We start from the raw sequence: 15,745 nt of genomic DNA on the forward strand, positions 1-15,745 counted from the left end.
ACATAAGCGACGTTTCGACCGCCGATGCGGTCTTTATCAAGCTAACTAAAACTGACACATACACAGATATATATATATATATATATATATATATATCCAAATCTGACCAATCAGACATTGACAAAATAACACACCTTCACCGCACCTTCTAGCAATTGGCTATTAAGAAGAGGCATCAGGTGTAAGCTACACAGGATCATCTAGTGCTGTCCGTTCCATATAAAGTCATCATAATCCTGCAGTCCCAGCAATTTATTAGCACGCTGGAGCCTTAAAGCTGCACAGGCGCAATGGATCCCTCAGTAGGAGGATCAACAAATCCAGTGTGCGCATGTGCCAGCGATAACTCTCAGCACCCAAGTCTCACGAGACTAACCGCGTGGACACGGCCAGAACGTCACCAATATCTGGCCAGAGATTTCCTATCAGAGAGCGCATGCATTAAAGGGGTGGTCTCGCGAAACCAAGTGGGGTTATACACTTCCGTATGGCCATATTAATGCACTTTGTAATATACATCGTGCATTAAATATGAGCCATACAGAAGTTATTCCACTTACCTGCTCCGCTGCTAGCGTCCTCGTCTCCATGGGTCCGTCTAAATTCACTGGCAGCTTGCTTTTTTAGACGCGCTTGCGCAGTCCGGTCTTCTCCTTTCAGCACGAGCCGCTTCAGTGTGCTCCCCGCTACAGCTCTTCTGCGCATGCGCAGATGAGCTGTCACTGCTCGGGAGCGCGCTGGAGCGGCCATTCTGTACCATCCTCTGTTAGAGGAAGGTGCAGAGCCGCCCAGCTGTCCGGAGAAGCCGCCCAGCTGTCCTGCCGTCCAGGTAAGTGATGGGCCGGGGGGGCTGCCGCTGCGCCGGGGGGGGGCTGTCGTCGCTGTCGCTGCGATGGGGGGGCTGCCGCTGCGCCGGGGGGGGGGCTGTCGTCGCTGTCGCTGCGATGGGGGGGCTGTCGCTAGGCCGGGGGGGGGGGCTGTTGCTAGGCCGGGGGAACTAGCGCTGGGCCAGGGGGGTAAGTGATGGGTCGGGGGTGATGTTCACTGACAGGTGAAGGCCCCGGAGCCCAGCGCTGGGCTCCGGAACCTAGCGCTGGGCTCCGGAACCTAGCGCTGGGCTCCGGAACCTAGCGCTGGGCTCCGGAACCTAGCGCTGGGCTCCGGGGCCTTCACCTGGGCTCCGGGGCCTTCACCTGGGCTGAGGGTCTAGCGCTGGGGAGCCGGGAGCGTAGCGCTGGGGAGCCGGGGGCTAGCGCCGGTTAACTGCTGCCTGGCGGTGGGTGACTGGTTGGCGGCTGCGGGGCGTCTGGTCGGCGGCTGCGGGGCGTCTGGTCGGCGGCTGCGGGGCGTCTGGTCGGCGGCTGCGGGGCGTCCGGTTGCCATGGAGACACAGCTGGCAGCGTCTCGGGAGCGCGCACGTCGGGCTGCAGCGAGCGACGGGGAAGAGCCGGCGGCCATCTTGGGGAAACTTTTATAAGTTGCTGAAACGCTGGAACGGTAAGTACAAACCAGCTAGGAAAGTCATTTACAGGGGGGCTTAGTTATGTATGTTTAATTAGGGGGACTGGGCAAAAAAAAAAATCACTGCTTCCTCGAGACATCTCCTTTAAGTGCCTAGCTGGGAATTCCCATAATGCATAATGCCGGCGCTAAGCACCCTAGCCGGGCAAAGTAGCGCATGCATGAATCATTCATAGCGGAGTCATGTAACATCATAAACCAGGGTTAAAAAGTCCATAGGGAGAAATCCACAGCCTAGTTTAATCTAGACAGGTGGTGTATTGCTCGGGGCCAAAACATAGACCATATAAGGCCAATAAAAAGTAATATAGCTCATTCAACAGAAGTTGTATAAAAAATTAAATTTTAAGAAAACCTAGAGGAATGTTGATAATGTTCGTTCACAATCTCTTTTACAAAATCGAGCTTAAGGGCCAACATCACTCATAAACAACATCTAGATAGACTATAGATAATGATTGATCACACATGAAATGACTTCTGGCTTTAAAAAAATCTTTTATTCTAGATATATCCTGGAAACTATAAGGTCCTGAAGAACCACAGGTACAGATCAAAGCAGGAAAAAGTGACAGCATAAGAAGAGTATCGCATCCATCTTGATAGTATACTAAATCCACACGCAGATGCCTTTTCCTCAGTCAACTGAAAAAAAACACAGAAAAAATACATGTTAGAAGACAAGGACAGAGCAAAACATATCTTTTTTTTTTTTTAAAGCATAGAAATGCATTAAAAAAATGGTACCGGATTATATCCAATATTCAATCCTCTTGGCTGGAGAGTATCCAGCCTAAAAAGCCACATCAATTTCGAGATATTTTAACTTGCCCTCTCTGTCCCCTCCTCATAATGAACGTGAGACCCCAACTATTAGCGATATCTTAGCGGGGTAATGGAATGGCCCATTGCAACAAAGTGCTTAGCCACGGGAACCTCAACAACAAGCTGCACAGGCAACTGATCGCATAAAAAAACAAAAGAGGATGAGCAGGTGCACATACCACGAATATTAAATTTTTGGCCTGTACTGGAATGTGAGAAGAATTTCCCTTTGACAAGGTTTTCACAACTCGCACATCCCAGACAGGGGTAGCAACCTCTCCGCTTGACCGGAATAAATGTGCGGCTCTCACTGGCACACTCAATACTTCTACCAGTACGTACCAACTTGTCCTTGATATTAGGACCCCGATGGTAGCACATCATAGGTGGAGCTTTGAACGTCTCTATTTCTGGATAGCACTTGTGAAGGATGGACTAATGTTTTCTCAGAATAGATGATACCCAGCCACTTAATGGTCCATGCACCGATTCAAACGGCAATCACTTGTCTTGGTCTTGCCGGACTAGACTACTAAGGGTAGGGCCATGTGACATGGTGCGTATCCTTGAGTGGAGATTATCCATCAAAGATCCTGGGTACCCTCTTTGTAAGAACTTACTGCACATTTGGTTCAATCGATAGTCAAGATATGAATCATCAGCAATTCTCCTCACCCTGAGCAATTGGCTCCAGGGGAGCAAAATTTAACATACTAATTGTATGGCAACTGTCATACCTGAGGAGATTATTCTGATCAGTTGATTTGGTAAACAGGTCGGTTGTCAACAAACCTCCAAAAACCGGGGGGGGGGGGGGCGAGGCTAGCAAGCAAGATGGCCGGACACAACTGAGCTGAGCTCCCACAAGGACACTCCAAATCCTGGCAAAATGCTGCAATAAAAGACACCACAGGACCGCAAAACAACGCTGGAAGACAGTGGAGACCTCCCTGCTACCTCCGGTGACCAGCGACAGCAGCAGCGGGGAGGAGAGCTGAGCAGAGACACATCTGAAGCCCCTGAGCCCGAGTGCCAGTAGCTGTGAGGAGAAGGAAGGTACATGGGGAAGAGGGTAGCCGGCGAGATAGAGATCCCCCTGCTGTAGAATAAATACCTGCCTGAAGGCAGATAAGAGGTCAGAGCCGGAATCCTTCCCAGCAGGCACCCTCATAGCTAACACCCTGTAACAGGAGACGAGTGCCATTAGCAGGGACACAGCAAGAGACGCCATCATTACACAGCAGGGCAGAGAGAAAGCGCGGGGAAAAAGGAGACAGGCAGACAAACAAGAACCCCCTGCCTAACTATACCACCAGTCATACATTGCCTGCCTGTGACAGAAGCAAGACACAGAAGCTACCCCTCCCCATATATATATATATATATATATATATATATATATATATATATATGTACCACAAAGCCTAATATAAAAGAAATACCGTCTGCAAGAGGCAACATTAAGGCAGAGATACAGAGAAGCCACTTTAGAGTGAGACACTACTCTATAAAACAAGCTGCAAGACACAATATAGTGTAACCCAGTGCACATAGCGGCTGACCACAGAGAGCAATAGCTTTTAAAGAAATATAGTATTTGCAGATACAAGATAAGCAACTCTGCCACATAAACCGGCTGACCACAGAGAGCAACAGCTTTAAAAGACATAGCACTTGCAGATACAAAATAAGCAACTCTACCGCATAAATCGGCTGATCACAGAGAGCAACAGCTTTAAAAGAAAGATAGCATCTGCAGATACAAGATAAGCCACTCTGCCACATAAACTGGCTGACCACAGAGAGCAACAGCCTTAAAAGAAATATAGCACCTGCAGACACAAGATAAGCAATTCTGCCACATAAATCGGGTGGCCACAGAGAACAACAGCCTTTAAAAGTAATATAGCATCTGCAGATTTAAGACAAGTAATTGTCATATAAACCGGCTGACTACAGAGAGCAACAGCTTTAAAAGAAATATAACATCTACAAATACAAGGTAAGCAACTCTGCCACATAAACCGGCTGACCACAGAGAGCAACAGCTTTTAAAGAAATATAGCATCTGCAGATACAAGATAAGCAATCCTGCCACATAAACTGGCTGATCACAGAGAGCAACAGCTCTTAAAGAAATATAACATCTGCAGATACAAGATAAGCAACCCTGCCACATAAACCGGCTGATTACAGAGAGCAACGGCTCTAAAAGAAATATAACACCTGCAGATGCAAGACAAGTAACTTTGCCACATAAACGGACTGTATGGGCTCTTTCAGATACCCATTACAACAAAGCTCAGAGGGTATAACTCCACAAACACAGATACAAGATACCAGCTGTCAGCAGTCATGAGCACACGAGCAAAAAAACAATCCTGCAATTGATAAACTAAAAGACTTTGCGAGGACCGATAACTCTGAAATACCGCATAAAATGGCTAAATCTACGCCTGCTAAAGTCAGAAATACTGATACAGAGCAAGAGCAAGAATCTGAACCAACGATGCGCCAACTACTAGAGGCTATTAACGCCTGCAAAACATCCCTGACAGGGAAAATAGAGGAGATTAAAGTAGACGTTAATCTGATCCGTCAAGACCTACAAAATGTAAGAGGACGTCTAAATGAGGTGGAGGAAAGGGTATCTACTGTGGAGGATAGGATGAAACCGCTTACAGCTAAAGTGCAAACAGCAACCCAAAAAGCCGATCTATGTCATTCCAAAACGGACGATTTGGAAAATTGTCTACGACGAAACAACATTCGCATTATCGGCCTCCCAGAGAGAGCGGAAGGCTCATCCCCTGAAACCTTCCTACAACAATGGTTGAAGTCCACACTGGGAGAGGACGTATTTACACCCATGTTCGCAGTAGAAAGGGCCCATAGAGTACCTACAAAACCACCTGCACCAGGCGCACCCCCAAGACCACTACGAGCACGTCTCCTCAACTGTCGGGACAGAGACATTGCTTTGAGACAAGCGAGACTAAAAAGTCCCATTACACACAACAATGCAGTGGTGACAATATTTCCAGATTTTTCGACAGAACTACAGAAACAACGAGCCACGTTTGTAGAAATTAAAAAGAAATTCAAACAACGAGAAATTCCATATTCCATGGCGTATCCGGTAAGACTGTGGATTGTTTCAGAGGGGAAAGTAGTATTCCTGCACACGCCTGAAGAGGCAGAGGAATGGCTACGGATGCATCCGGCTACAAAAACAAATGAAAGGCTAACAGAGTGAGAGTACCAACACTACAAGCAGGAGAAGAAGAGGGGAAAACGGGAAGACCCCAACAGACAGTATTTTGTTATCCTGTAGGAGAAGAAAGCTAAGTCACTGGATGTTGAATTATGATAGGAGGTGGAGGGGGGAAATGACATGTCCTATACTTATGCGGTCTAGGGGTGTGTGTGTGGGGGGGGGGGGGGGGGGGGGAACAGCGGTCGACCACAAATAGAATATGTAAATAATAACTGATAAGTAAATGCGTGTGTCTAAATTGATACTCGCTTGGAGCTTGACCGGGGTTCCCCCTTCGTCATCTATTGAATATTAGAGTGTCTATAACAAATGTTTAGTAATATTGAGCAGGAGTGAGGAAGGAGGAATAGAAAAATCGTTTGATAATTTGCGGATTTTCTGGTAAAATCCACCATTAGCTGTATAAGCTGTAGTGGAAACCCAATATTTCTATATTTTGGACTTTGATCCTTTGGTAGTGGACATTAGTGAATTTGACATTCTGTATAACCAAATGTCATGTTTGCTTCTGTTCTTACATTTACGCAATATGCAATACATCCTCTTATGAAACTTCTGTTCTCAAAATGCTGACAAGATAATATATAGTATAAACACGTTACATTTTCCATCTATTTTGCAACTTTGGAAGACAGTATAACTCAGACATGGACAACCGCAGTCTGAAACAGCTACCGCAATAATTACTCAAGCAATTTTACTGGAAACGTATGCAAATAACATGGGAGGTCTATGCTATTACTAACTCATGATGTAACCCAATTATATCGAAGGAACCACACGTGGGCCTAAGACAACCCAGTCATTTCATCCACCACCTGATGGCCAATCACAGATGACCGGAGGATGGAAGAATTGCAAGATGCTTATCCAATAATTAAACAATACGTTGTATCTATGTAATCTTTTGACCTGCCCAGATGTTAAACTCTTAAAAGAGGCTACACGCCCAACATTAAAGTTAGAATTGAGGAAGCTATACATGCTGAACCTCGTGTCAGTGTGAAAACTTCTTATGCGCATTATCAATTCAGAATTAATATGGAGGGGTGTAAACATTCCAAATTGAGTAAGCCGTGGTTCCACAAAGGAAAGCCACGACAGCTGGCACCCCAGATGGGACGTGATCGATAGGTTCCAAACATCTCGGACAGAAAACACGGACATAGGCAACCTTGGACTTAGTGGGCCCAACAGAATCATCAGAACATGGTAAGATAAATTAATTATCTATACCTGTGTGGCTAAGTTCAGGCTTGCCTGTGGACCGTGCAAGGCCGATCGGTTTGGACCCGCTCGACAGGTATTTCTATAAGTCTCGATCACTCGATAAGAACCTGTCATAAGATATAAAGGAATGTTTACATGCCTGTTGTCTTGAGAGTACTGGTCGAGTGGCGAGGTCAGTAGCTGCCTTAAGGGGGGGGGGGGGGGGTTGACCCTGCGCAGGTGTCCCGATTACTCGGGTCAGGTTTGGTTACAAAACCTAAGAGTAAGGGACCTGTGAGGGTAGTTTGGCTGAGGTGTTCCTGCTCTGGTCCGGTTTGGTTACAAAGCCTAAGGGTCAGGAAGCCGTCAAACGTCTGGGCAGGTATCGCTACTTCGGTAAAGTCTGGTAAAAGGCTTCCGAAGAAAGGGAACTGACAGACCGGATCCCGAGGGGCAGTGAGACTAAAACCAGCCGTACCGGTACTCTGTCTATTTGTTTGTTTAGTTGTGTGGGTATACCACACATGTCTTGCCCAAATTGCCAAAAAGGATTGATATTGACGATAAGTACCCTTGGATGGGAGATCTGCAGTCAAAATAATCCCTACCCCGCCCACTGCTGTGGTTACGGTCCACTGTTTGAGGATGATGGTCTGCAAATATTTGTTTATCGTTTAAACGTGCACGAGTAGATCCCTCCGTCTGAGGGTAGATCAATAAACTGTGTAGTGACAGAAATGCTAGAGACTCTAGGGCGGGACATACTATGTCCGGCATCTGAGGAGACTTCTATAATCATGAATCTGACAGCCATGATTGAAATTGAAAGGCAACAAACAATGTAGCAAGGTCAATTCTTACACCCTCCAGAAAAGTGTGGAAGGGGTGGAGAGTCAAGTTATCATTGATTAATCAAGCAATCTTTCTGTGTGCTCAAAACGTCCTACCTGTCAGTTTTATAAAGTTAGTGTGCTTGTCTGTTGTGTAGAGCTAATCCTGCTGAGTTGTTCTATAGGAATAGTTTGTTTGTCTGTCATATAGAAGTAGTATCAGTCCTGCTCAACTGTAAGAAGAGATTGTTGGCAATGAGAATGCATTGGCTGGGTTATAGCCAAGATTAATGCACCGTACACAGCGGCGCGCTGTGGGTTTGGACTTTATAGGATACATGTGCATTATTGGATCCCTTCTAGTAAGACAGACTACTAGACTGTGTTGCTGTTGGGTTGTTAAACGTTGAAAGTATAGGCTTGTGCCCGTAAGTGAATGTATAAAAAGGGTTAACTGAATGTGTAGAGAGAAAAAAAAAAAAGGCTGGTAACTTCATTTAAAAAGAGGAAGTGCCATAACTCTTAATAGAAGTGAAGCAATTCCTGTGCTGTAATAAATAAATAAACTATACGTCCATCATACAAATGTAAAAAGTTATATGCCACTCACATCCTGAGGGGGCTCTTAAGAATACATCTATGTTTGCCAAGTCCCCAATTCAATTGTAACCACATACAATGTTAGGTGGTCACCGCTGTGACAGTAAGGTTACAACATAAGATTTATGCATTAGACGTTAGAATTTCCCTAAGTGTCAGAAAGAGGAAGAGAAGGTGGGCTGAAATGGCGTCTGTATCAGCACACGCCAAAGACACCAGCGTTCAATATAACAGTTTAGTGAATAGAGAGAATTGCAGTACATTACCAATCAGATGGAGATGCCCGGCATCTAAGACTGCATCTGCCCAGTCGCCGGAAGTCTGGGACAAAAACTGTTGTAAAAGTAAAAAGTAGCCACGTTCTCCCTTGTAATCCTGTCGCTAGGCTGTCACGGGAGCGAGAGATTTTAAAAAGAGGAAGTTACTAGCCCTGACAACGTCCCAGCACCAGTAAAGTACATTCACAGACAATATAAAATAAATAAATAAACTACAGGGAGTAAGAGAAACTGTAGAGAAGCCAAGGAATAGGAAACAAGCAGGTAACGATAAGGCCAGGTATCCACAGGAGGAACGGGGCAGATTGACCCGTAATCTGTAAAATGTAAATTGTGTGATGCATAAGACTATCTTTATTGGGTTGTGATGTGTATCCAAGGACTGCCAACCTTGAATGAGAGAATAAGGAAGTAAGGGATTAGCCTGATTCAGAGGGGTGGAGCTAGATGATGCAAGAACACGTCTCTTATCCAAGGAGGGGGTAAGAATCATAGATAGCCAGAAGAAAAAGTTTTGTTTTTTCCTCCTGTCTCAAACTCAGCTTTCCACGGTTCCTGACAGCTACAAGACAGACGTAGGGAAATTGAATGTACCGACCATGATAATATATATGAGACCCGGATACACACCCCTGGGTCAAACAGTATCCCCCTAGTTTAAAAAAAAAAAAAAGGGGGGTGAAGGGTCAGCCACACATGTTAGGTGCTGTGTGCTGATGCTTTGGAAAAAACTGCCAACCGGCCACAATTTCACTGTTAATTTCTCTTGCAGAAGGCTGTAAGGCCTGGAGGCCTCCAAAGACTAACCAAGTTCTCCAGGCCATATCTGTACATACACCCGTTGCCAAATTCCGCACCTTTCTGGGCCTTGTTTCATACTGCCACCCATACGACAGTATTGACACAAAAGCACGGAGGACAACCACAGCCATGAGGTTAGATCCAGTGACTCGAGGAGCTCCCTCATCTGCTTGTGCGGTGGCAGCAGTACAGGCAATGGTTGACAAATCTTCTAAGTTGGTATTGGACTACCCCCTAGTGGTCCACACCCCAAATGACACCCAGAACTTACTCATGCAAGTGCAACCCAAGCACTTATCTCTGGCCTATTAGATCCGGCTACAATGTGCCCTTTCCATGCCTCCCCCAATATTTCTTCCCAATGTTGTAATACCTTGAACCCGGCTACTCTTCTTTTAATCAGGTATTCCGGTTCAAAAGGGGGAGGGGAGGCATAGGTGATCTGAGTATGGCAGATCAGCTATTTTTTAAAATTGTTTAAAATTCTGTGCAACAAGATTCTGACATTATTGTAGTGATGTACACACTGTTAATGATGCATATTTTGAGTTTTCTTTTGTAGATGGTATCAGGGTGAGGATTGATGACTCCGAACCAGATATGCAGAGCTCACACAACAAGATGTCCTAAACGCAGAAGCTCTGCCTCCGCATGTCTCAGGGCAAGAAGCGAAACCGGAGGCCCTCACTGAGGCGTGTGGAGTGGTAGAAGGTAAGACGGCAACTCTTTACACTGACTCCTGGTATGCATTTGGCATAGCTCATGATTATGGCCCAATATGGAGGCCAGACAGCTTGTTATCTCAGTAGGATAGCCAATTAAGAATGGTGCAGCGGTGCAGAGTCTCATGGAAACCCTACTACTACTACCTGGCAATGGAGAATTCACACCGGTTTCTACAATGGAGAAGTGAGAGATGACACCCTCGCCGACAACACAGCAAAGGCAGCGGCCCTCAAGCCGTGGAAGAAAGAAGAATAGATACTGACAGCATGAGTCAGTGATAAAAACTTTGGACTTTGATAAAACCTTTGGACTTTGATAAAACCTTTGGACTTTGATAAAACCTTTGGACTTTGATATGTCAAGGACTTTACAGTTACAAGTCAACGAGGAAAGAAAGCAGATGGGCTAAAAGACGGGAGCGACAGAACAGGACGGCGTATGGCGAACAATCAACACAAATTGCCTACAGAGGTCCCTGTCCCCGATGATGGCCCAACTGGTACACAGAATCAAAAGCAGCGATGACATCGACACTGAACAAGAATGGGTGACACCTGGGTTCTCTGTAGCTGCTGCATCATTTGTCCAGTTAGCATGATCTTTGCCATATGCGAGTCCGGACAGAAGTAAGGTAGCCATATAACACTTGCCTTGACCACTCTACCCATTTCAGGGATTGCCAATTTGACCACATTCAGCTCACACCTGTTGGGGAGTATGAATATGTGCTTGATGTTGCTCGAGTCTTTTTCAGATTGGAGGCCCACCCTGATACTAAGGTAGATGAGCAGATAACCACACAGAAGCTCATGAATGAGGTAATCTACAGATACAGGGTACCGGAAGTGAATGAGGTAAACGAAGGTACACACTTCACAGGTAAAATAATGTGACATCATGTCTAGAAAGTAATTGGACAGGGGAGTGTGCCTTAGTAAAGCCCTTATGCTCCCCCACATCCTGTCAGACAGCATTGAAGATAATGAGGTTACCCCCCATAGTTACTCTATCTTGATCCAACTCTGCTGTGTTCTGTAGTTATCCTGTCATGTTGGTCTATCCTTGTTTTCCGCATAGGTACGGCGTTCCTTCCAGTCTTGTCACTAGGTAGTGTAGGGTCAGTGTAGGCGGCCTGGACGTGTTCACCATCAGGACTATCTCCAGGAGGGACATTGGTGTGGGTGAAGATCAGGGAGTCCCACGCCGTGCGTACCTGTGCACACTACTAGTATTGTAACAGCACATTAAAGTGAGAAGAGAGGCTCCTGGTGATAGTTTTGACCCACACATGTACGTTGACGTCATCAGACAGCCAAGGGGGGTACCTGACGAGTTTTTAAATTTTTTTCCTGATTATTATGGTAAATAAAATGTTGACTGGATTAATTATGTTTATTACAATTAAAAGTGATTTATAAGTTATACTAGGGACGCCTTATAGCGACTAGTCGACTAATAGGACCTACCTCGACTATGATTTTTTAAAATACAATGGCACTAGGTACGATTTTAGCCAAAAAGGGAGTGTCTGTAAGATGATAGGGTTGACTTGTACCTACATTCCAGACAACACGTGACCCGCAGGTAAAGACGCAGTTGCCATTAAGAAGCTGACCGCACTAACTAAAAAGAGCTAACCTTAGTCTGTTTTCCTCAGTTAGGTACCTAACAGGAGAAGGAAAAAATATATATAAAATAAGGTTTGAAACATTGTGTATTTAGAATACTGTGATAGGTTTTCGCTAAGATTTTGCTTTATTTTATCTGCAGTGCACTCTGCTCATGCCACACAACATGCCGGTGTTACAACGCCCCTGGTCCTGTTACCTTGCTGCCTCTGGAAAAGGGAAGTGGGAATAATCACCTGGTAGCTCTTTCCTTCCAGACTAATATATATGATAATGCACTTACTAATAAGACAAAGATTCAGTCATGTTGATCAGTCATTAGATGGTCCTGACTTTGCACTCTTGTTGATGAATCGAGGTAATGTCAAGAAGGCGAGGTTCTATACAAGTTATGCAGTGTTTACCTGAAATAGTAAAAGTCGCACCTCTCCTAACCTAATTATATTTGTCACCTTTATAGTCATCCTAATTTCTGTTTGTCGTTGCATACAGTGTATTCCGACCCTGATGACTACCTGGTCCACCTGTCTCACTACGATGTCCAAAAAAAAGCCCACTGTCAGCGCAAACATCAACATCATGGATCCAGAATACGATGATGTCGAACCATCCTATACCCCCATGACAGCAATAGCTCCAGTGTACAACACAATACGAGTCTAGGGTCAGCGGTGGGGGATTGGGGTGGGACGGAGCAGGGCGAGTTTAGTGAAACAGATAGTTTCAAGGGGGGTCTGTAGTGGAAACCCAATATTTCTATATTTTGGACTTTGATCCTTTGGTAGTGGACATTAGTGAATTTGACATTCTGTATAACCAAATGTCATGTTTGCTTCTGTTCTTACATTTACGCAATATGCAATACATCCTCTTATGAAACTTCTGTTCTCAAAACGCTGACAAGATAATATATAGTATAAACACGTTACATTTTCCATCTATTTTGCAACTTTGGAAGACAGTATAACTCAGACATGGACAACCGCAGTCTGAAACAGCTACCGCAATAATTACTCAAGCAATTTTACTGGAAACGTATGCAAATAACATGGGAGGTCTATGCTATTACTAACTCATGATGTAACCCAATTATATCGAAGGAACCACACGTGGGCCTAAGACAACCCAGTCATTTCATCCACCACCTGATGGCCAATCACAGATGACCGGAGGATGGAAGAATTGCAAGATGCTTATCCAATAATTAAACAATACGTTGTATCTATGTAATCTTTTGACCTGCCCAGATGTTAAACTCTTAAAAGAGGCTACACGCCCAACATTAAAGTTAGAATTGAGGAAGCTATACATGCTGAACCTCGTGTCAGTGTGAAAACTTCTTATGCGCATTATCAATTCAGAATTAATATGGAGGGGTGTAAACATTCCAAATTGAGTAAGCCGTGGTTCCACAAAGGAAAGCCACGACAAAGCTGTTTTTGTTGATTCAAGTTATGTTAACTATAGATGTGTTTTGGTATTTATATTCCTGGACTGACACTAGATATACGTTATTACACTTAACAAATAGAGATGAGCGAACGTACTCGTCCGAGCTTGATGCTCGGGCAAATATTAGCGTGTTCGGGATGCTCGTTACTCGTAACGAGTACCACGCGATGTTCGAGTTACTTTCAGTTTCCTCTCTGAGACGTTAGCGCGCTTTTCTGGCCAATTGAAAGACAGGGAAGGCATTACAACTTCCCCCTGTGATGTTCCAGCCCTATACCACCCCCCTGCTGTGAGTGGCTGGGGAGATCAGATGTCACCCGAGTATAAAAGTCGGCCCCTCCCGCGGCTCGCCTCAGATGCCTTGTGAGATAGCTGAGGGACAGTGCTGCTGGTGCCGGAGCTGCTGTAGGGAGAGCGTTAGGAGTTAGTGTAGGCTTCAAGAACCCCAACGGTCCTTCTTAGGGCCACATCTAACAGTGTGCAGTAGTGTGGAGGCTGCTGTTAGCAGTGTTGCACATTTTTTTTTTTTTTCCAAATCGGCCGTGCAGAGCATTGCGCCCTGCAGTAATACTACAGGGACAGAAGTGGTGGTTAGGCAGGGAGAGTGTTAGGAGTTAGTGTAGGCTTCAAGAACCCCAATGGTCCTTCTTAGGGCCACCTCTAACAGTGTGCAGTAGTGTGGAGGCTGCAGTTAGCAGTGTTGCACATTTTTTTTTTTTCCAAATCGGCCGTGCAGAGCATTGCGCCCTGCAGTAATACTACAGGGACAGAATTGTGTAGGCAGGGCCAGAAGACATATTTTATTGATTGAATATACGCAGTGGGCCTTTCCTTGAAAAAAAAGGGAAAAATTTCTATTTGGCCTGCAGGCTTGCGCCAATTTATTTCCTGCCTGGGAAATCACCGCTCTGCTGTAGTTAATAACTCTGCAACACTGCAGTTCTGTGACACATTTGCAGGGCCACCACAACACATTTATTATTGATTGAATATACGCAGTGGGCCTTTCCTTTAAAAAAAAAGGGCAACTACTATTCTATTTGGCTTGCCTCTGACAGTCCTGAGCGTTCTGGGTACGTGTGTGCTGGGTGGAGAACGTAAACAAAAATCATACGCAGCCAGCTAAGTTTAACAGCAGGCTTGCGCCAATTTATTTCCTGCCTGGGAAATCACTGCTCTGCTGTAGTTAATAACTCTGCAACACTGCAGTTCTGTGACACATTTGCAGGGCCAGAAGACATATTTTATTGATTGAATATACGCAGTGGGCCTTTCCTTGAAAAAAAAGGGAAACATTTCTATTTGGCCTGCAGGCTTGCGCCAATTTATTTCCTGCCTGGGAAATCAAATCACTGGTAATACAGCATGCTGAGGGGTAGGGGTAGGCCTAGAGGACGTGGACGCGGCCGAGGACGCGGAGGGCCAAGTGAGGGTGTGGGCACAGGCCGAACTCCTGATCCATATGTATCGCAGCCGACTGCTGCGCGATTAGGAGAGAGGCACGTTTCTGGCGTCCCCACATTCATCACACAATTAATGGGTCCACGCGGGAGACCTTTATTAGAAAATGAGCAGTGTGAGCAGGTCCTGTCGTGGATGGCAGAAAGTGCTTCGAGCAACCTATCGTCCACCCACAGTTCTGCACCGTCCACTGCTGCAAATCCGAATCCTCTGTCTGCTGCTCCTCCTTCCTCCCAGCCTCCTCACTCCACTACAATGACACATGCTCAGGAGCGGGAAGACTCCCAGGAACTGTTCTCGGGCCCCTGCTCAGATTGGGCAGCAGTGGTTCCTCTCCCACCAGAGGAGTTTATCGTCACTGATGCCCAACCATTGGAAAGTTCCCGGGGTCCGGGGGATGAGGCTGGGGACTTCCGGCAACTGTCTCAAGACCTTTCAGTGGGTGAGGAGGACGATGACGATGAGACACAGTTGTCTATCGGTGAGGTAGTAGTAAGGGCAGTAAGTCCGAGGGAGGAGCGCACAGAGGATTCTGAGGAAGAGCAGCAGGACGATGAGGTGACTGACCCCACCTGGTGTGCAACGCCTACTCAGGACAGGTCTTCAGAGGGGGAGGCAAGGGCAGCAGCAGGGCAGGTTGCAAGAGGCAGTGCGGTGGCCAGGGGTAGAGGCAGGGCCAGACCGAATAATCCACCAAGTGTTTCCCAAAGCGCACCCTCGTGCCATGCCACCCTGCAGAGGCCAAAGTGCTCTAAGGTCTGGCAGTTTTTCACAGAGACGCCTGACGACCGACGAACAGTGGTGTGCAACCTTTGTAGCGCCAAGATCAGCCGGGGAGCCACCACCAACAGCCTCACCACCACCAGCATGCGCAGACATATGATGGCCAAGCACCCCACAAGGTGGGATGAAGGCCGTTCACCGCCTCCGGTTTGCACTGCTGCCTCTCCCCCTGTGCCCCAACCTGCCACTGAGATCCAACTCCCCTCTGAGGACACAGGCAGTACCGTCTCCTGGCCTGCACCCACACCCTCACCTCCGCTGTCCTCGGCCCAATCCAGCAATGTCTTGCACCGCACCGTCCAGCCGTCGCTAACGCAAGTGTTTGAGCGCAAGCGCAAGTACGCTGCCACGCAC

At 46.3% G+C, this 15,745-nt stretch overlaps 1 protein-coding gene across 1 annotated transcript in view; it reads left to right on the forward strand.

The window, feature by feature from the left end:
• Positions 1 to 3,383: 3,383 nt before the first annotated feature.
• Positions 3,384 to 15,745, forward strand: part of LOC136593132 (apolipoprotein A-I-like) — a 61,256-nt gene continuing 48,894 nt past the window's right edge. The window contains exon 1 of the mRNA XM_066588646.1: positions 3,384 to 3,402. The gene's annotated coding sequence lies outside the window, so the exon portion shown is untranslated. The remainder of the gene's footprint in view (positions 3,403 to 15,745) is intronic.

This window comes from Eleutherodactylus coqui, unplaced genomic scaffold (assembly GCF_035609145.1).
Source record: "Eleutherodactylus coqui strain aEleCoq1 unplaced genomic scaffold, aEleCoq1.hap1 HAP1_SCAFFOLD_323, whole genome shotgun sequence".
NCBI lineage: Eukaryota > Metazoa > Chordata > Amphibia > Anura > Eleutherodactylidae > Eleutherodactylus > Eleutherodactylus coqui.